The sequence below is a fragment of the Ovis aries genome, chromosome 3 (genome assembly GCF_016772045.2).
Source record: "Ovis aries strain OAR_USU_Benz2616 breed Rambouillet chromosome 3, ARS-UI_Ramb_v3.0, whole genome shotgun sequence".
NCBI lineage: Eukaryota > Metazoa > Chordata > Mammalia > Artiodactyla > Bovidae > Ovis > Ovis aries.
In genome coordinates, this window is record NC_056056.1 from 219,518,011 (window position 1) to 219,523,160 (window position 5,150).

The following is a 5,150-nucleotide window of genomic DNA, read 5'->3' on the forward strand; positions in this document are numbered from 1 at the left end:
CTGTTCTTCCCCTTAGAGGTCAAAGCACAGTGATACACATGTTTGAGACAAAGAGGGTTATACGTCAGATGATGTGTTGACTGTTTGCACAATCTAGGTCTACATGTGGAAAGCAAATGGTGAGTCCTGGGTCGCTGTGGCCTCTTAGGAGATTAAGAAGAAAGGTTATCTCCAAGGGAGCTGTGACCCTTGGGGAGATTAAGAAGGAATGCTATCTCGATACTAAGAAGGCCTGGTTAAGGCAGACACAGAGCATACACTGAATGGGAGGGAGGAAGCCCAAATGGGCAAAGAAAAAGTTTATGTTTAAATGTGTCTCCTCTTGCCGTAAAATAAGAATTTCACGTCATCACTACCAGCTACAGCCCCGTGAGTTCTGCCATCAGCCAGATTCTTTACTGTTGTGCAGTAGCTCAGTCATGTCCAACTTTTTGTGACCCTGTGGACTGCAGCCGACTCCTCCGTCCTGCACTATCTCCCTGAGTTCGCTCAAATTCGTATCCACTGAGTTGGTAATACTATCTCACCATCTCATCCTCTGCCGCCCCCTTCTCTCTTTGCCTTCACTCTTTCCCAGCATCAGGGGCTTGTCCAGTGAGTCGGCTCTTCAGATCAGGTGGCTGGGCTCCAAGGCCTTCTGAGCCTCTGTTTTCCAAACAAATGAGTCTCTGGGAGGCAAAATCAAGAACATACCGGATGAGGGAGCATGATAACCAGGTGGCTTTGCCCTCAAAGAGCCTCGGGAGGTGGGATCGGACAACGGTCTCCAGGTTGCAGATGAGGAAGAGAAAGAGGGGCTGGCAACTGGGGCTGAGTCGGGCTTTGGGCCTGGGGCTCTGAGAAAGCCAAGGGCCGGGCCTGGTTCTTCACCTTCTTTCTTGTGCAGTGGGGCCCAGATTCGGCAGGACTGAGACCAGATCCCCCAGGGCCAGCATTCATATTAGGAAACTGCTCCCATGGTGGGGGGCCTCCCAAAGGGTGAGGCCAGTGGGAGTGGAGAGTGGGGACCCGGCCAGCTGTGGGTGCCGCTGGCCCCAGGCCTGCTGCCCAGGCTCAGAACCCCGTTAGTCTTCATGGGGGGCCTCACACAGAGCCCACAGCTCCGTGGGGCCACCACTGTCTCCTCTGTCCACAGAATTAGGCTGCCCCAGGTCACATCTGATTCTCTGACTACCACACTCGGAGCTGCTTTGACCTGTCATTTGAAATAAAACAAAAAGGATATAAAAACAGTCCCCTAGGGAGTCCCCTAGTGGCCTTGTGGTTAGGATTGTGGGCTTTCAGTGCTGTGGCCTGGGTTCAGTCCCTGGTCAGAGAACTGAGATCCGGCTAACTCTGAGGCATGGCCAAAAAAAGAAAGAAAGAAAAAGTCCCTTGTTGTTCTGTTGCTAAGTTGTGTCTGACTCTTTGCAACCCCGTGGACTGCAGCACACCAGGCTCCTCTGTCCCTTAACCAGCTTAAAAATGGCTCCCCAAAAGCTGGACAGTTGTGGCAACAATTCAGGAACAAAGAGAGGCTTTTAAATTGTCCCCGGGGACTTCCCTGGTGATCCAGGGGCAAAGAACCCAACTGCCCGTGCAGGAGACATGGGTTCAATCCCTGGTCTGGGAAGATTCCACACGCTGTGGGGCAGCCAAGTCCGTGTGCCACAGCCACAGAAGCTCCTGCACCCAGAGCTTATGCTGTGCGACAGGAGAAGCCTCTGCAATGAGAAGCCCGTGCACCTCAATCAGAGCAGCCCCCGCTTGCAACAACTAGAGAAAGGCCACACTCAGCAACCAGGATTCAGCGCAGCCAAAAATAAATAAATAAAAATTTAAAGTAAAATAAATCTTCCCCAGAATCACAAATACACGTGGCAGGGGGTGACAGGCATCCCCTGTACTCAGGCAGCATTGAGAGGCAGGTTCCCTGAGCCTGAACCTGTCCTGGGTCCCCTGGGTGGGGGCTGACGGCAAAGGGAGAGAGGGGGGGCAGAAATGCTAGGGCCCCTCCATCCCTCTAGGCCAGAGGAGGAAGGGGCTGGCAGACTCCTCATCACCCACCACGGTCCTCCCTACCCTGGGCTTGTCTGGGCGCCTCATCCCTCAGCTGTTCATCCTCCAGGAGACTGTGGACCACTTGGAGCCTCAGGTTCCTCACTGTCAAACCAGAAATAAAACTCAACCTTCCCTCCCAAGTTCAGGGTGAAGAGTCGGCTACCTGGGGGCCTGTGCCGGGGACGGGGCACCGTGGAAGCGGACCGCACGACCCCCTTACCATGAGAGTTGGTGCCTCTGTGGCCCGTGCCTCCCTCCCTCAGTCCTCCCAGGACACTTGTCAGGCCGTCTGTCCACACAGCCTTGGTGCTAACCAAATTATCCGGGCATCTGGCTCCAGGTCTGGCAGACTTCCTCGCTGCTCCATCCTCTCCAAACGGACAAGACCAGCAAATTAAATCCCAGTTAGGCCCCCACCATCCATCACTAGGTTTTCCTGGCCTGATGTGATTTCTGAGTGAGAGGAAGAAATCAAAGAGGCAGACTCCTGCTGTTTCCGAAGTACTGTCTGTGTTCTGGGTAAGTTCCAGGGAGATTCTCTCCCTGCTTCTCACCCAAACCCTGTCTACATCTCCTCCAGGAAGCCCCAGGAATGTCTCAGCTACAGCCATCCCAAAGTATGCCCCCTTCCTCAGGTGGGCTTGTCTTTTCCTTTGGGCTCCGAGACCCTGTCCTCCAGCTGGGGCCAACCAGCAACAATGGACCAGAGTCACGGCGCCTCTCTGGATGCAGGATGCTCTGAACTGTAAAGTCACCCCAAAGGCTCAGCATTGTCATCACCATCATCAATCACCATCGCCACCATTTGCCTTCAAAACAGCCTGACAGTTGGATCTGTCTGGATTTGAATTCCGGCTCTGCTGTGTGAGCACTACCTGTGTGCTGCAGCCAGGTCCCTGGGTTCCTGAGCCTCAGTCTTCCCCCCTGAAGAATGGGGACAATAGTGGACCATAGGCAAGGTGAGCTTTTAGTAGGAAGGTTAGTGCACAGCCCAAGCAGTGCCAGCCATATCACAATAATACACATCTTTAATAAGTGGTGTTGAGTCAGTGGGATATCCATATGGATCTAACTGAATTTCTATCCCATCCTCAGTGTAATGGAACAAGACCCTATGGTGCCTCCCCAGCACAGAACGCCCCCTCCCCAGCACAGAACGCCCCCTCCCCGAATCCAGCCCCTGCCTTCATGTCCTCTGCCTTCCTTTTGTATGTAGAAAAATTTTAGTCAAATAATACATTTAATCAGAAAAAGGAGAAAAGCACAGAAGCAAAGGGAAATAGTCAAACAAGGCAAAATAATAATAAGTTAGTCTTTAAACAAAGTCAAGGAGCTTTAGTTCCCCTTCAAGGACTATAGATAATGTTCTGAGCTGTGTCCTTTGAGCTGTTTTGCAGGTACTGAAACCCTCACCAAGTGGAAGGAGTTAGCTACAGGATGACCAGATTATAGCGAAGACAGAGCGTGTTCCCTCGCACACAGTTCAGGGAGCTAGCCTCAAGGAAACGGGAACAAACCGACCTTGGAACCGGAGATCAACTGTACTTAAAACAATCAAGATGATGCTGGTCAGACCACCACATAGCTGATTTCAAGATGATTGTCAGAGCTGACTGTGCTGTTCTGAAAATAGCCACCCCCTCTCCCCTACCTAAGCACCCCGGAAATTCCTCTTTACGAACTTGTCCCTTGATCAGGAAGTTGGTTCTTTGGGGCATGAGTCCACTTTCTCCCCAGGATTGCCAGGTTCCTCGATAAAGCTGCCTTTCCTTTTACCTAACACTTGTCTCTCAGGATTGGATTCTTTTTTAAAAAAAAATACAGAATTTAATTTTTTTTTCATTTATTTACTTCTATTTTTGGCTATGATGGGTCTTCACTGCTGCGCTCAGGGTTTCTCTAGTTGTAACAGGCTTAGGCTACGCTTCATTGCAACGCGAAGGCTTCTTATTGGTGCAGAGTACAGGCTCTATGCATGGACTTCAGTTGTTCCAAAGCATGTGGGATCTTCCTCGACCAGGGATTGAACCCATGTCCCCTGCCTTGGTAAGTGGATTCTTATCTGTTGGGCCACTAAAGCAGTCCCCAGTATTGGATTACTGAGCAAGGAGCAACCAGACATGAATTTGGTAACACCCACACAATACATAAATATCATTTTTCAGGGTACTGAGGATCAAACAGTGAGAAAGACAAACAAAGCTTCTAAAAGAAAACAAGGAAATATTTTCATTGGGTTATGTAAAACCTTCTTAAAGGGGATACAAAAAGTGCTGACAATAAAGGAAATGATTGATAGGTTAGGCGAGACTAAAATTAAGAATTTTAGTGTTCTCTGTTCCTTAAGAGAGAGAAAGGAGCTTCCCAGGTGGTGTTAGTGGTAAAGAATCCACCTGTCAAGGCAGGAGGTGCAAGATCCCTTGGTCAGGAATATCCCCTAGAGGAGGAAATAGAAACCCACTCCAGTATTCTTGTCTGGGAAATCCCATGGACAGAAGGACTTGGTAGGCTATGTATAACCCATGGGGTCACAAAGAGTTGGACATGGCTGAACAATTGAGGACACAAGAAAGAGAAAAAGGTAACCCTCAAACATTTGAAATATGAATTTATAACAAAGGTTTGTATCTAGAATATATAGGAAATTCCTATACATTAATATGATAAAGAGGATCCACACAGGAATGAATGACTTCACAGAAGAGGCTCTGGAAATGGTCAGTAATAAAAGCGTAGACACGCAGAAGTGTTAGTCGCCAGGGAATGAGGTTAAAGGCCAGCTGCCACATCGTAGCACTGTTCACCCACCAGCAGGGCTCCTGAAACTGCTAGTGAGACTGTGGAGGGAATGTGACCCACGCTGGTGCGTGTGCTTTTGGTGACAGCCTCTTTGGAAAACCTTTTGACAATATCTTCCGAAGACACACTTCCTAGCAATTCCTCCCCTAAGCACATACAACTCAAAGTGCACAGGTGTTCCCCCCAAATCTTGTACCTGGATGTTCATAGCAGCTTCGCTCATAAGAACCCTAAATCAGAAACCACCCCGAAGTCGCAGCAAGAGAATGGATACACGCCTGTGGTGTATCCACAGAAGGGAAGGGCAGACA

The 5,150-nt window shown here is 49.8% G+C and overlaps 1 long non-coding RNA gene across 1 annotated transcript; it reads left to right on the forward strand.

Moving 5' to 3' along the window:
* The first annotated feature begins 2,027 nt into the window (after positions 1 to 2,027).
* LOC121818969 (uncharacterized) lies at positions 2,028 to 3,876 on the forward strand. Its single transcript, XR_006059031.1, has 2 exons — positions 2,028 to 2,999; positions 3,438 to 3,876. It is a non-coding gene; the product is annotated as an uncharacterized LOC121818969 (long non-coding RNA).
* The last annotated feature ends 1,274 nt before the right edge of the window (positions 3,877 to 5,150 follow it).